Source organism: Monomorium pharaonis, chromosome 3, assembly GCF_013373865.1.
Source record: "Monomorium pharaonis isolate MP-MQ-018 chromosome 3, ASM1337386v2, whole genome shotgun sequence".
NCBI classification, from domain to species: domain Eukaryota; kingdom Metazoa; phylum Arthropoda; class Insecta; order Hymenoptera; family Formicidae; genus Monomorium; species Monomorium pharaonis.
This window is the reverse complement of record NC_050469.1, coordinates 18,883,901-18,902,003: the sequence shown is the minus strand read 5'-3', so window position 1 is coordinate 18,902,003 and position 18,103 is coordinate 18,883,901. Positions and strand designations below refer to the sequence as shown.

General features: G+C 29.1%; 1 protein-coding gene across 1 annotated transcript in view; it reads right to left on the bottom strand.

The window, feature by feature from the left end:
* LOC118644709 overlaps positions 1 to 18,103 on the bottom strand; it is a 159,994-nt gene that overhangs the window by 27,979 nt on the left and 113,912 nt on the right. The window lies entirely within an intron of this gene.

The following is an 18,103-nucleotide window of genomic DNA, read 5'->3' as shown; positions in this document are numbered from 1 at the left end:
TGCATGGCCTCACACCCAAGCATCAGAGCTACAAGAAAAATGATCACCAAGCGTTTTGTTTGGCCCACGATAAATCAAGACACCCGCAATTGGATAAGGACATGCATGGCTTTCCAAAGGAATAAAATACAACGACATACAAGGTTGGAACCCGACAAAATACCGATTCCCGACGCAAGATTTCGCCACGTCCACTTAGACTTAGTCGGACCACTCCCAATGTCAAATGGCTACAGATTCTGATCTGACTCACCATGATAGACAGACATACTAGATGGCCCGAAGCAGTTCTAGTCCAGGACACCACCGCCGAAACGATAGCCAACGTCTTTTATTCAGTCTGTACAGCAAGATTTGGCGCATCAACTACTATAACCACGGACAGAGGTGTGCAATTTGAATCACAAATATTTGGAGCACTTAACAACCTGTTTGAAATCCATCGCATCCGCACAACAACATACCATCCACAAAACAATGGGATGATTGAAAGGTGGCACAGGTCTTTAAAAACTGCCATCAAATGCCACAAATACCAGGAATGTACAGAGGTACTTCCAACAGTCCTTCTAGGCCTACGCACTGTCGTGAAAGAAGATTTAAACGCTTCAGCTGTCGACCTGGTCTATGGGACAGCGCTCAGACTACCCAGAGACATATTCCTCGCAGAAGAAACTCCAATCAACCAGCCAGTCTTTCTAAAAGAATTACAACGAGCAATGCAGTCCCTTAAACCAAAAAACACAGCACACCACACGCATACTAAGGTATTTTAACATCCAGATCTACTTACTTGTACTCATGTTTTTATAAAAGCCGATGGTCAACGAGGACAACTATCACCCGCCTACGAGGGACCATTTCTAGTGATGGAGAGGCTCTCGGACAAAATTTATGTGGTCAAGGTCAATGCTCGAAACCAAACTATCTCCACACTACGACTTAAACCAGTGTACTTAGAGGCCAACCTGGAACACTCAACACAACAAAAAGCATCACAAGTACAACCAAGCTCCAATAAGCAGGAGCGGCACAGTCAATGGCTTCACATCAATCAGAGCAGGAGAAACCACTAAGAGTTTACCCCGGCAAGAAGAAAACAGTAAGATTCGCTCCTCAACCTACGGTCAGTCACTAGAAGGGGAGTGGCAGCACGTGCTGGACAAACATTCCATTAAGTTGCCAGCACTGCGGCCGATCAATGAGAGCTCTACGCGCATGCGGCTTGCATGCCGAGGCCGCGCGGACAGGAAGATGAAAGAAGAAGAAGATCGAAGCTCTCTTCCGCTTAACGACACAGGAGTCGAGTCACCGAGTTCAACCGGTCGATTCACTTCTCTAATAAGTGTTACGCGAAATACTTACCTGTGGCGGTTTTCCCTTACTTGATCCTGTGAACAGTATTACCTTTCTCTCTTTGTTACGCAATAAATAGTGGTTATTTTTATTGTAATAAAATAATAACTTGAGTCGTTATTCCCCTTTCCGCCATTACCGCCGTGTTTCAGTTCATGTGCATGTAAATCCGCCACAGTACCGTTTCCGTATCTTATGTAAAACCTGAGTATGTACGCGTGCGGTAAAAAGCCGTACGTATCATTTCCGTATATTGAGTACAACCTAAAATTATACGCGCGCGAAAGAAAATCGAATAATACTGTAAAAGATATTATAGCGATGATCTCAACATTCTACGATGATCATAATCCGTTGAGTATTAAAATGGGATGATATATAGAATATCATGTGCTGTTAGGGTATATATATATATTACACACGCACACACACACGCACGCACGCACGCACGCACACATATGTATATAGTATACATATTATAATACACACACATACATACTCGGTCAATGATTCATCTCTCTCTAGATTTAGTGAATTACTTTACTTTCTTCTACAAGAATCACATATGTGTGAGTTATACTTTATAGCTATAATGTTTCTCGCTCCTTCCTAGCCACTGCATTAGACTAAGGATGAACGGTTAAAATTTTATTTTTATATTTTTTCAATTCTCGGAAGCTTTATTCAAGTTGCGGAAGCCCAAGGGACTCTCTTCGAGAGATAAAACTGACACTACACTTTGCTGTTAGGTAAATCTATTGAGCTCACTATACACATTGAGAGATAATTTGTTACTGTGGGTGGTTTTTTTTATGAACCTTTTGATGTAAATTTTCTCACGAGAAGGAGAAGCGCTGCGCCCTCGCCTAGCAGCGATCTCGCGAACTACTCGCGGCTGCTGCGGAATAATAATATATACAAAAATAGAAGATCTTATAACAATATTCTCAGTATATTATGTACGGTATATATATTTACAGTACGGTAATCAAAATAAAGAAATTATTTCGTAATTTTTGGTGACGTTACATTTTTTGACGCTAAAAATGAATTTTAAACATTAAAAGATATTTAGATTGCAAAAAATTCTAAGAATGTACGAGAAATAATATACTAATTTAGATATAACAGGTTTGTTCTAATAATATACGAATAATAATATATTATAGAAGATATGAGAATATTCTCAGTACATTATATACGGTACGTATGTTCACAGTATGAGTACAGGATATTCTAATGATATCATGTTCTATGTGAGGTAATTATTCGTCGCTAAGATGAGCGACAAAATGGGGTCGACGGCGACCAATGTACAATTAAATCTCAGCTCTAGCTGTTATAAAATCATTGAAATAATCAATTTTACTATACGTTTAATGTTTGGTGCCATTTTGAGAATATTACAAAAAAATTTTTATACAACGTGTACGTGTATATGTATAAGAACACATAAACGCTGTATTAAATAAAAAATTTTTATTGTTTTAATAAATTTAACTGTTGCTATTTTTTGTTTTAGTAATGTTCTTTCTAATTAAAAAATTTTAATATACAATTTTAGAGAATATTGTGTTATAAGTAAATCGTTTTTAATATTTTTTAAACCTTTTTTTTCAAGTTTAAATACACTCAGCAGCAAAAAAAGCGGTACACTTAAAATTTCGGAAAATTTTACGAAATTTTAAATGATCATAACTTGGTAAATAATAAAGATAAAAATTTTTCTCAAAAAGGAAAATAAAGCTTGAAGTGTCCACTTTAAAAATATTTTAATAGCAATTATGCGTGGTTATTTGTTTCAAATGGTTGATGACAAAGTTAGAGGATGCAAAATTGATAAATAAAGATCTGAGTTTGCGGCGGTGCATGGCGTGAATCAGGTGTCACAGCCCAATGGAACGAAATGTAAATGAAAATATAGAGCATTAGCTTAGAAATGTTTTTTTACAGAGTTTGATGCGATCATTTTTCGCCGAGTAATTAAAATTTAAATTAAAAAACAGCTTTTCTTTTTAAACGCATAACTCAGCGAAAAATTATCGTATTAAGCTCCGTAAAAAAGCATTTTAAGGACAATACTCTATACTTTTAGATGTTTTTCGTCCCATTGGCTGTGACACCTACTTTACACCACGCGTTGTTGCAAGCTCGAATACTTATTTATCAACTTTGCATGCTCTTTCCTTGTCATCCACCATTTAGAAAAATTTTTGCTTACAATTTCGATACAAATTTCGAAAAGTATGGTTTTAAAGCTTTCAAACCGTTTTTGAAATTTTGTGATAGGGCAATTAGGTGCCGAGATGTTCAATTTTGAATTTGTAACAAGGTCGATTTATCAAGGCTTAAGGGACTTGGAGGTGTTGCGATTCGTTTGGTTCTTCCATAACTTCAACAACCAGATTTATTGTTTTCTACATTAATAATTTGCATCACTTTGGGAATTGGAAATTCATTATTTTTAAAATGTATCAATTTAAAGGCCAGGAAAGTAAAGACGAAATTCGATTCAAGATCTTCATTCTTCGCAATCAGTATTACGAAATAAAGATACGATTTACGTTTTAAGATAACGAAATCATTAGCTCAAATTATTGTTGCAATTTTTCCCAATATGATCCGCATAGATTTTGACGGGAGTGGTTCACTTGGACGCAGTACAATGGGACACAGTGCAAATGGACACGGTGCAAATGGACACAAAATAATGTACACGTTTCAAATGGACACGGTTCATTTCGACACAGGAATTTTGGACACAGTAATTTTGTACACATGAAAAATAAATTCTGAACAAATTACAATTTGGACACGATGAAAATGTACATCGTGCAATTGAACACGTAGAATTTGTACACCGCAAAGTTGTACATTGCCAAGTTATACACCGTAAAGTTGTACACCGCAAAGTTGTACACCGCAAAGTTGTACACCGTGTATATTGTATTGGAAATCTGCAAACGCATATAAATTTTACTTTGTTTGCAATGTACAACATGGGTTAGCGACTTTGACGGAGTGGATGCGGGAAGGGGGCGGAAGGCCCCCCTTGCACCCCCGTGTGTGTGTGTGTGTGTGTGTGTGTGTGTGTGTGTGTGTGTGTGTGTGTGTGTGTGCGCAAACCATTCTCTGCATAACACGGGTTTGTGACTTTCCATCCAAAACTTTATGGTGTACAACTTTTACGTGTCCAAATGAACGGTGTACATTTTTATCGTGTTTAAATTGTAGTTTTTCCAGAATTTATTTTTCCTGTGTACAAAATTACTGTGTCTAAAATTTCTGTATCGAAATGAATCGTGCCCATTTGAAACGTGTACATTATTTTGTGTCCATTTGCACCGTGTCCATTTGCATTGTGTCCAATTGTACTGTGTCACTCGATTTTGACTGGTCAAAATTGCATCTCTCTCTCTCTCTCTCTCTCTCTCTCTCTCTCTCTCTCTCTCTCTCTCTCTCTCTCTCTCTCTCTCTCTCTCTGTCTCTCTGTCTCTCTGTCTCTCTGTCTCTCTGTCTCTCTGTCTCTCTGTCTCTCTGTCTCTCTGTCTCTCTGTCTCTCTGTCTCTCTGTCTCTCTGTCTCTCTGTCTCTCTGTCTCTCTGTCTCTCTGTCTCTCTGTCTCTCTGTCTCTCTGTCTCTCTGTCTCTCTGTCTCTCGTCTCTCTTCTCTCTGTCTCTCTGTCTCTCTGTCTCTCTGTCTCTCTGTCTCTCTGTCTCTCTGTCTCTCTGTCTCTCTGTCTCTCTGTCTCTCTGTCTCTCTGTCTCTCTGTCTCTCTGTCTCTCTGTCTCTCTGTCTCTCTGTCTCTCTGTCTCTCTGTCTCTCTGTCCTCTCTGTCTCTTCTGTCTCTCTGTCCTCTCTGTCTCTCTGTCTCGCTGTCTCTCTGTCGCTCTGTCTCTTTCTCTCTGTCTCTCTGTCGCTCTGTCTCTCTGTCTCTCTGTCTCTCTGTCTCTCTGTCCTCTCTGTCTCTCTGTCTCATGTCGCGCTGTCTCTCTGTCTCTCGGTCTCGCTGTCTCTCTGTCTCTCTGTCTCTCTTCTGGTCCTCATACTGGTCTCTCTGTCGCTCTGTCTCTCTTGTCTCTCTGTCTCTCTGTCTCTCTGTCTCTCTCTCTGTGTGTGTGTGTGTGTGTTGCGGTGTGCGTGTGCGTGTGCGTGTGCGTGTGCGTGTGCGTGGTGAACGTGTTGCGTGGTGCGTGTGCGTGGTGCGTGTGCGTGTGCGTTGTGCGTGTGCGTGTTGCGTGTGCGTGTGCGTGTGCGTGTGCGTGTGCGTGTGCGTGTGCGTGTGCGTGTGCGTGTGCGTGTGCGTGTGTGTGTGTGTGTGTGTGTGTGTGTGTGTGTACAAACTGATAAGAAGTATGCCAGATCGCATAAATGAGATAATCCGCGCACAAGGAAGACACACACACTACTAATATGTACAACATGCACGCGCGCACACACACACACACGCACCTACACAATATACACACGCGCGCGCGGCTGCGCGCCACAAGGAGGGTTTGGAGTCTTTAATTATTAATGTAGAGAATAATAAATCTGGCTGTTGAAGTTATGGAAGAAGCAAACGAATCGCAACGCCTCCGAACTCCTTAAACCTTGATGAATCGACCTTATGACAAATTCAAAATTGAACATCTCGGCACCTAATTGCCCTATCACAAAATTTCAAAAACGATTTGAAAGCTTTAAAATCATACTTTTCGAAATTTGTATCGAAATTGTAGGCAAAAATTTTTCAAAATAGTGGACGACAAGGAAAGAGCATGCAAAGTTGATAAATAAGTATTCGAGCTTGCGACAACGCGTGGCGTAAAGTAAGTGTCACAGCCCAATGGGACGAAAAACATCTAAAAGTATAGAGTATTGTCCTTAAAATGCTTTTTTATGGAGCTTAATACGATAATTTTTCGCTGAGTTATGCAAGTTTAAAAAGAAAAGCTGTTTTTTAATTTAAATTTTAATTACTCAGCGAAAAATGATCGCATCAAACTCTGTAAAAAAACATTTCTAAGCTAATGCTCTATATTTTCATTTACATTTCGTTCCATTGGGCTGTGATACCTGATTCACGCCATGCACCGCCGCAAACTCAGATCTTTATTTATCAATTTTGCATCCTCTAACTTTGTCATCAACCATTTGAAACAAATAACCACGCATAATTGCTATTAAAATATTTTTAAAGTGGATACTTCAAGCTTTATTTTCCTTTTTAAGAAAAAATTTTATTTTTATTATTTACCAAGTTGTGATCATTTAAAATTTCGTAAAATTTTCCGAAATTTTAAGTGTACCGCTTTTTTTGTTGCTGAGTGTATAATATTCTATTTTAAGAAATAAACATAAGTTATATCCCAGATAGCACAAAATATTATCATAAATCCCAGTAATATAGTAGAACACAGTAATATAGTAGCAATGTAACAGCAATGTAACCGAATATAACAGGTTACATTGCTCTGATGTTACATATAACTTACATGTAAATTACAATTTCCGACTCAGCAATATAACATGTTATATAACATGTTATCTAACCGTCACATAATAGTTACATGCGTTTCCTTTCATCCACGATACGCATATCCTGTTTCTGAAAATGATAACATAAAGAGACTTCTAAAAGATAACATAATGATGTCAGAATGTTAACCAATGCGCCTTTTCTTGAGAACAGAAAGATATCATGAAACTGATATCTGAAAGATTTCTTAAATCGGATATCTTTAACTATCTGCAACTAGAGATAAAAAAATAAAATAAAAATTTCATTTTTAAAAAATTATTTTTATCAACAGTACATACTAAATTTAGGACAAATTTTTATTAATTAATTAAATTTAAATTATATTATTTTATTTTATTCTTACTTGCCGCTGGTTGGTTTTGAACCTGGGACCTTAGAATTACAAATCTTGTACTCTATCCGCTACGCCAATTTGACTCATCGATATGGGTACTTGTTATTGTCTACATATACCTATATGTTATAAATTGACGCAATTATATTAATTTTTATAATAGCAATTAAATTTTTCAAAACAGATTAAAAATAAATAGCATTAATTTATTTACTTATTAATTTTATTGTTAAATTAATTTTTTTCTATAACCTTAATAATTTGATGGAAATTGCGATCTATTTAGCACTAATACTTTGAAGCATTTAAATGGTTAATTAGATGGTTAACTATATATGATCATATATTCTAAGAAAAATTAAATAGTACATTTATTATCTTGTCCCACACAGCACACTTTATTCTAGGGATGTCCCTGGGATGTCATTTTGGAATATTGCAATATCGTTGGATATCCGTGGACCGTCTCAGATATCCAAGGGATATCCAAAGGATGCACAAATGTCCATCGATTTGACAACTGTAGATATCTCAAACGATATCCAGAGGATGTCCAAGGGATTTCCTGAGATATCGTAATATACCCTAGTAAAAGAATTTGTTAGAATCTTTTAAATTTTTTTCAGGATTTCTGATAACCCATACAGCACTGAAAGATTACAAAAACATTGCAGAAACCTTACAATGAAATATTGTAATATTGTATGGACGTTGCGAAATGTTTCTGCAATGTTACTGCAAGCTTGCGGCAACATTGAAATGTCCGCCCTGAGAAATATTACAATGTAAGACTACTGCAATGTTACGGCGCAATGTATTTGATGCGTTGAAACGCGTTGCTATAAATATGCATAACGCTTCAAATTTAGCAGATAAACTTTGAGAATATATGTATAAAGACAAGAGAGATAAAAAGAAATTCGTTGCAATTTGTGTAACTTTATAATCTTTTTCCATCCAAAAATCGGATAAAAAATTATGAATTTACGCAATTGCAATTAATTTTTTTCTTATTTCTCTTAAATATTTTTATATATTCTCAAAGTTTATCTATTAAAATCTAAAATATATTAAAAGCATAGTAGAAAATTAGAAGATTATTATAACATTTTATATAGGAATAAAAACTTACACAATATTTTATTATCTAAGTAGCATTATTTTTATTAAGTAGCATCATTTTAGTTATTGTTAAAAGCAATAATATTTATGAATACATATGAATTTTTTAGCATTAATATTTATAGCCGATTAATTGCACTTTTTAAGATTTATAATAAAATAGTAAATTAAACAATTTTTCAAATAAAAAAATAAAATTATCACATATAATAATTTTATTTTTTTATTTAAAAAATTATTTAATTTATTTTTCTATTATAAATCTCAAAAAGATTATAATCTTTGGTATAAGTATACACACAAATCCAAATATTTAAATCTCACCAAACTATTTAAAAATGTCACAAATGTCTTCTTACATGAAGCTGTACGTATTGGAACACTTGATGTATATTTTTTAATATGTATATTTTCGGAATTTTATATTTCTGCAACATTACTGGAACGTTTCGGCGCAATATTGATAATGCATGTTTCTGAAGCGTCTCTGCAATATTACATTGCAATTCGTAATATTGTAACGTTGCAGCAATGTTGCTGAAAGCTTCTGTGCTGTATGGGAAATGTTCTAATTTTTTGTAAAAATTGAAACGTTTTTTGGAAAAGTTTAAAAAATAAAAAATTCTGATTAGTTTAAACATTTTTGAATATTTCCAAGTATTTTTAAGAGTATTTCTAAGAATTGAAAAAAACTTAAACCAAAAATAAAAGATTTTAATTATTTCTACGGTAATTTTGTAAGAGGAAAAAGACTATACAACATGTTTCAGCCAAGCCACAGTCGTATCTGTTAATGTTTTATCTTTATATTTGAAAAAATGGTCACCCATCCAAGTGTCAACCATCGCCGACGTTGCTTGACTTCGAAGATCGTACGCATCCTAACGCTTCGTAATGATCCATGAACATTTCTTGTTTATGGATTCATATTTGTTATAGATCATTACAATAGATGTTATCAGAAAGATAAAACATGTATAATTTACATTTTTATAAATAAATATAAAGTTTTACAGTTTTTTTACTCATTTTAACATATGCGAGGCGAAATAGCATGTAGAAGAACTTATTAAAAAATCTGTTTTTACTCTGTTCGTATAAAATCAATAAACTTTTTTAATGTCATTTTTTATAATTTTTTAGTATTATTAATATGCCACATTGTTTTAATAAGTGTATTTTCTTCATGTTCTGACGTTTTAATCTACGTTTCATAGAGATTTAATCTACGCTTTTGTCACTCTTTTATTACATTATAATTCACTTTCCCTTTACACTTGATTTACGCTCCATTAATTGTAGAGATAAAAGATATGATAGGATATTATTTGGATGTAATAGGATATCGTAAGATATTAATAGAATATCTCATGATATTTTATAATATTTTAAGATATTTTTTTTGGATATCGAAATATATTAATAGGATATCATATGATATCTTAAGATATTTTACGATATTTTAAAATATTTTTGTAGGCTACCCGTTGGGATATCCGTGGGATCGCCTTCGTCTGTCTGGGATAATTTGGGATATCCGCAGGATAAAGTGTGCTGTGTGGGGTTTTTGTTCAATACATGATGAATTTAGATTTTGTGCATTTTTTGTGCGCAGTAATTGTAGACAAACCGTTATTTTTGAAAACATTATCTTTATGATAATTTTTTTAAATATCAAATGGATCTCTCATTTAGGATGTTATAGTATTGTGTGATTTCTGAGTCAACTACGACGCATCGTTCCGTAATAACATTGATACGAGCGTTATGTTACGTTTATACAATTTTTGTTACATAACTGTAACGCCAAAACGATGTATAACAGTTATATTACTTGCGTATAACAAATGTTACATAACAGGTTATTTCTATATTATATAGCACCTACATATCACAAGAATAATGTTACATTGCTGCTATAAAACGTGTTCACTGGGATATTTATAAATATTTTACATATTTATTTAAAAAAAATATTTTTTAACGATTATATAATTATTTTTTATAAACCATTTAGAAATGATACAAAAATTATTATCAACAATATATAGAATATACTTTTAAAATGTACTGAAAAATATTTATGGTATATGAACTTGAAATATTTTTTATATTCTTTAATAATAATGGTATAAATATTTATTTTAAATATTTTCATAAATGTTTATCATAATTTTTTTTATACCTGACAAACTCGGACATAAAAATATGTACAAAATATTTATTATAAATATTTTTCTTTATAAGTATTTTATAAATATTTTGTGCTGTCTGGGTATTTTATGCACTTTAATTTATTTTTTCTTATAGAAAATCTCGACTTCATTACCTCTTACCTAATTATATCACTAACAAAAACTTATTCTGTATAATGGGAAAGTATTAGTATACGTAATTTCTTTACTCAAGCTGTATTTACTTAAGTTTTATTCAAGCTGTGGAAATTTTTTTAGAATTCAAGCTGTGTAGAAGTTATTTGTGTTATCGCGTAAATTGTTATTTAAAATTATCGAATCTTAAAGGCTAAGTAAACTTGATAAACTTTGAAAGACCGGCTGACCCTGGAATAAATAGTGGCGCGTGTCGTCTCAAATATCTACGACACCTACACAAAGTTGATAACTTCTAAATGTAAAATATCTCCATCTTATGATGTGTTTATAATTTACTAAATTGATAAAAAATCGCTATTGTTCACATTCGTTAACAGTCGATTTCATTAGTTGAGTAATTGACTAATTATTTGTATGTGATTATTAACAATGTAACATTGTAAATATTAATTATTGCAGATTTTATGCAGTAATAATTTTGTTGTTTTTTATTATTTTAAAAATATAAAAGATATCTAAACAAATCATGAAGAATTTTGTTTACCGATTTTTCTCTCTTATATCTTTTTTTCATTTTTAATTTTAAATTATGTTTTTCTACTTACAATTTGTTATATTTATCGTGTAAAATTGACAGCAATTAATTGATGCTGATTAAGTGATAAATATAATATAATTTTTATAAAGATGTTATTTAATCTTTTAGTAAATGCCGAGAAAAATATTTAATCAAATAACGAATTTATCGAATTATTTTCTTTAACAATTAACATTTGAACACTTAATTGATTGTTAAATGTTTCTTATTTTATAATTGTTTACATTTCAAATATTCTTATAAGTAAAATTAAAATTTAACAAACATAAGACATTAATGTTCATTTTTATTAAATGCAGATTACCTAGGTTGATTACGGTTTAACTCTTTATTTTTCCCCAATTTTGTGAGAATTAGAAAGAATGAAGAATAAGATCTTAATTTAATTAAACTGAGATCAAAGTTAATTTACGGTGGAAATGGGCATAAAATAGATATGTTCATTTATAAATGTGTTCAAGAAGATGCGTTTAAAGAGATTTGAAAAAAAATGTATCATTTAAGTATGCGATCTATATATGTGAACTAAACACTTTAGTTGTAGAAAAATTAATTTTCTTAAATATTAGTCTTTCGTTTGTAGTTGGTTATAAAAAAATTGTAGTTCATGTTATAAGAAGTTATAAAAGAATTAAAAAATGCTCGTTACCCGATTTTGAGACAAAAAAAATGATTTGTGTATTTTGATTTAAAATCGTTTGATTTTTTTTTCATTTGTTGTTGAACCGTTTACAAGATATAATTATTTAAACAATTTCAAAATAATGGAATTTTAATAGTTTTTAAAATATCTCTAAAGTGATTACGAGATTCGTGTAGAATCATTTGTAGTTTGCAGTGATTTTCCTTTCGTTTTTAGTTGAAGCGTTCACAAGATATAATTATTTAAACAATTGCAAAATAACGCAATTTTGTTAGTTTTTAAGATATCTTGAAACTGATTGTGAGATTTTTTCTAGAATTAGTTGTAGTTTATAATAATTTTTGTTTCGTATGTAGTTGTATTGTTTATGAGATATAATTATTTAAATAATTGTAAAATAACGGAATTTTGTTAGTTTCTTTAGACGATATTAACATTTTGCAATATCTTTGATTTTTTTATAACTTTTGACTAGTTCAAACGATTACAAATGAAAGGAAAATCACTATAATACAAACGACTACAAACGATTTTAGATGAAGTTCCGCAATCAGTTTTGAGATATCTTAAAAACTATTAAAATTCCGTCATTTTGCAATTTATTAAATAATTATATCTTATAAACAGTACAACTACAAACAAAAGGAAAATCACTATAAACAATTACAAACGATTCTAAATGAAGTCTTGTAATCAGTTTCGAGAAATCTTGAAAACTAACAAAATTCTGTTATTTTGCAATTTATTAAATAATTATATTTTGTGAACGGTTCAACTACAAACGAAAGGAAAATCACTACAAACAACTATAAATAATTCTACACGACGTCCCACAATCAGTTTTGCAATATTTTGAAAATTGAGTTATACTTTTAATTGTTAAATAATTATATCGTAAGAAGTTTAACTACAAACGAAAGAAAAATCGTTATAAACAAATACAAACGATTCTGACTTAACATATATAAATTTTTTTTTATCTCAGTCGGGTAACGAACATTTTTTCATTCTTTTATAACTTTTTATAACTTGAATTACAAATGAAATTATTTTTACTACAAACAACTACAAATAAAAGACTATCATTAAAAAAAAAAATTCTACAAGTGCTAAATATATATTGGTAAATATACATATTTATTTCTAACATTAAAATGTTTAAATACATATATATATATAATCTTTTTATTAAGAATTTTCTTTCTCTTTTTGATAAAGTTTACTTTAAATTATACAAGTAAAAAGTATTTATTTGTGACATATGTAAAATATGATTCGAAAAAATGTAAATATTCAGAACTAATAAATTTCTTCGCATTATTGTCATTAAAAGAAATAGATTCCTAAAAATATGTAAATAAGAAACGAATGAGATGAACCTGAGACACCTTATATATCGCAAGTGATAAGAAACGTTGCAATTGCGAAGTCGAGAAAGCATAGCTTGCTTCTTTTATTATTAATGTATAATCATGTTTACGCGTAGGAATTTTACCCAAGAGAATGTAGGTATCGTGTTAGTTGTTATCACATTAGTCATTTTGAAGTAAAATATGAAAAGTATTTAAGATAATGATTAATAAAACAACTACTAACAAAACGATTTTTATTAGAAATTTAAATTTTGTTGACATTTAATATAATATATTTACTTATGCAATATAATAAATAATGTAAACATGACAAAATTATGATATCAAATTTAGAATTCTATAATATGATATTATATATTTAAGAGTAAGAAAAATAAGTTTTCAAATCTTCATAAACGTCAATGTGTCTCTGACGAAATTCTTTTTTAATTAAATATCATCGAAAATAAACAGATTTTTATATCAATTTCTACTTAGACGAAAAAAGTCGTATTAGGAATTAAAAATTTTAGGACAAATAACGTCTTAATTATGTATAAAATTGTAATAAGAACGATAAATAAGTTATAAATTTAATTAAGAAATTATAAAAGAAAAATAATAGCATACATAGGCGATGAAAGAATTAAGTTGATTAAAATTCAAACCCGGATTTCTTTATTTTTACTCCTAACACTTAGAATCCTGGAAATAAAATTTTCATATCACAATAAATCAAATTTCATATTAAAGATCAAATTACAGATCAAATTTTCTAATTTTACAAACCGATTGATTAGATCTGCTCTAATATAATTTGATCTATAATTTGAACTTTGATATGAATTAAATTATTTTCTCGGAATGTTATTTCATGAATGTTTTCTAGTACTCTCATAATTATTCTGGTCGTATTTATAGTAAAAATTACTATTGTAAATAGTAAGTGCGGATCACGAAAGAAATTATGAAAATTTTTACTGTTTTTCATCAAATTATCATAGTATTATTTTTTATATACCTTTATAAGCAAAATGCACGCAATATGTTAGCAGATTGGCAACAGATTTTTTCAGAAATTGATTGAGAAGGACAGAATTGTGAAAATTTTTATTGAAGAAAAATAATATAATTAAATTAAATTTATTTTGGATGAAGTAGAAAAAAACTTATTTAAAAAAAATTAAAATTAATACAAGCACATTTAGTGTTGAACTAATGCAACAATATTTTTTAATTAAAGTAAATTTTGTTTTTAATTGTGTGTAAAAATGTTTTTAAAAAAATCACTTTTTTATTTTCAAGACAAAAATCAACGCTTAATTCAATTATATGTATAAATTATGCAAATATATAACTTAAACATTTATCTGTATACTTAATCAAATCAAATATAAGTTGTACATAATTAATATTGAAATACAATTGTAATGTTGACATTTAACATTGTTACATAATTATATTATAAAGTATTTAATTCTCAACTTTGAAAATTTGTTACACTCTGATATGTATTCATTACGATATTATATGTCATTGATTCAATTATATACATAATTTGTTTAATATGCATAATAAAAATTGCAAACAATAACAAATAAATTGCATGAATTATTTATTTAGTTGGTAGCCCACAATTACACCGTTTAATTGAAACAAGTTGCTTTCTCACAGCTTAATTTTACAGTATTTTTTCAGTGCAGAAAATTTTCTGTAATACTGGTATACTTCGCTTTTATATTATATATATATATATATATATATATATATAAGAGAGAGAGAGAAAGAGACAGTATTTTTTCAATAAAAATTAAAAATAAAAACTTTTACTATAACTAAAAAAAAAAAAAAAAAAACTTTGAAAACATAAATATAAACTTGAAAGTGTCTTTTATCAGATGATATATCAACTTTTATAATTTCATATTTTCTGATAATTAATGTTTTTGCAATATAGCAAAAATAAATGTCTGAGAAATTGAATTCTAAAACTGGCATAGTAATAGGCTATAGTTTTCTTTTCTCTTTCTTTAACACGAGTTATTTGAATAAAATATGTACAAGTTGATGTATATAAAAATTCTTAAGAAAATCTTTGGTATATAAAACATTTTTTATCGACAATACAAACAATTATAAAGGGCTCGTTAATGCTAAGCAAAAATAATATGAAAAACAGGTCAATGTATCAAGCCAAGACAAATTTTCATAATACATTATAATTAATTAGATAAACATTATATAATTATAAACGCGACTAATAACACTGTGTTAAAGAAACGTTTCGACTATATTTGGTCCTCTTCAGTCATAATACATTACCAATATGTATGAACTTAAAACATCAATGAAATGATGGACACAAAAATATAATTAAACAGTTAAACAAGATGATCATTGAACAACCATAAAACAACTCATTGCATATGAAATTATGTCATAATAAATAAAAACATAAACCAATCAATAATATAATTGTGTTATTAGTCGCGTTTATAATTATATAATGTTTATCTAATTAATTATAATGTATTATGAAAATTTGTCTTGGCTCGATACATTGACCTGTTTATCATATTATTTTTTATTAATTACATAAATACCGTATACAAATACTTTGCAGTTCCACAAAACGCAATACATACATATATATATATATATATATATATATATATATATATATATAATAGCCTAATTATGTATAAAAATTAGACTATAGATTAGATTCGTTTTTAGTACAGTTTATATATATAGAAAAAAGCCATGAGTATAAATACAAATGTATAAATTCTTGTAAAGACACAATTTCAGACTAGAAATTGAGACTAAGATTGGAATTTGACCAATCAAAGAAAAATAAACTTGGTTTACTTTGAAATTGATTTTTTCTTCTAATTGATTAAATTCTAATTTCCAATTTTATTATAATTTCTAATCTGATATAAGCTTAAAAAATTTAAATTTATTTAGCCCTAAATATATGTAATAATGTACAAGGATTTAGTTAAAAATTTGTATGCATATGTACTATTATCTTTGTAATTTAACAATACACTAAAAAAAAGAGTCTTGTTGAACTAATTGGAAATGTGGTAGATTCATTAGAATTCTGGTAGGTTTAACCAGAATCTGGTTGAACATATCACATTTCTAATTATCCTGGAGGAAAAATTTCTATACAATTCTAAAAAAAACTATGAAAATTTACAAAAGTGTTCCCATTCTAGCATTTTTCTAAAGAAAATTAATAGAAATTTTATAGAAAATTTTTCTCCAGAATAATTCAGCAAGACTTTTGTTTCGGTGTAGAAAGAATACATTGAGATATATAATGTCAAATAATTGTTAATTCAACGCCGATGTATTTTAGTGTACTTTTTCAGAAATTTTCATATAATTTTTCGAAATATTTGTTTTAAATTTATAAAAATTAAAAAAAAAATATTTTGATTTTTTTCAATTTTTTTTCAAAAATTATAAAATAAGCGAGAAATTTTAAAATATATCAAAATTTACATATATGAAAGTTTTTAGAAAATAATGTAAACTTTTTCATATTTTTTTGTAACTTTTAAGAGAAGTCCTTTCTTTGTTACGATCAAACGAGCAGTATATTACCGACGAATAGTTACAGCGGTTAATATATGAACTCTCATATATTAAAAAAGTCGCACTGAATAAAAATACTTATAATAGTTCTCAACATATGTGTATTTAAAAAAAAAAGATAAAATATTGTTTTATAAGTGTCCAAAATTAGGCGAAATAAAAGTAAAAAGTCTTTTTGTCTTCACATCTTTTATAGAAATCTTATATACATACCCACCAAACACCAAGTTACATGTAACGTACCTGTTAATTGTAATTTCCCACTGAACAATGTAATTGTAATATAACACGTGTGTTATATTGCAATTATATTATTGAGTGGGAAATTACAACTAACAAGCACGTTACATGTAACTTTGTGTTTGCTGCGTATACATATATATGTATGTATGTATATGTATATATATATATATATATATATATATATATATATATAACATATAAGCTTTGATATATGTATTTTTTTAGAAATTAATCTGAGTATTTTGACGGTACAATATATTAAATACTGTACTAAAGTATAAATATAATTTTTATGTTAAAATGTCATTGTTTGTATCTTTTTTTTCTTTTTTTTTCTTTTTAACATTTTTAGAACATTTCTCAGATTTTTTCAAATAAATAATATTAATATCAAAATATTCAAATAAGGATATTTGAATTACATAAATACAAACAATTATATTAGAGTACAAATATAATTTAAAATAAAATATAAATATACAGTACAAATATAAAAAATGTAATTTGTACTCTATTAAGTTTTTTGTATTTATGTAATTCAAATTAATCTAAATATTTTTATTTGAAATTTTAATATTGATATTATTTATTTGAAAAAATCTGAGAAATGTTCTGAAAAATAATTATGAAAAATGATGTTAAAATTTGAAAATAATAATGTTAAAATTTATACAGAAATTCTAAGAAATTGTATAAAAAATTCTAAGCAAAATTTGTAGGATAATTCCTGTAAAGATAACAAAAAAGGTATCAAAAACAAAGATGTTTAAACGTACAAGATGCGTTTGAAAATTTGTAAAAACGATATGGACTTTTCATAACTTTGAAAGATAATAAAGAAATATCTAAATTTTTTCTTTACTTTCCAATTAAATATATATTTTTTAAAGTTAGAAAAAAAGATTGTAAAAAGAAAAAATAAGGCTTGAAATAATTCTAAAAGAAAAATAACTAAAGACAAAACACTGCAGAAGAAGATACAAGAAT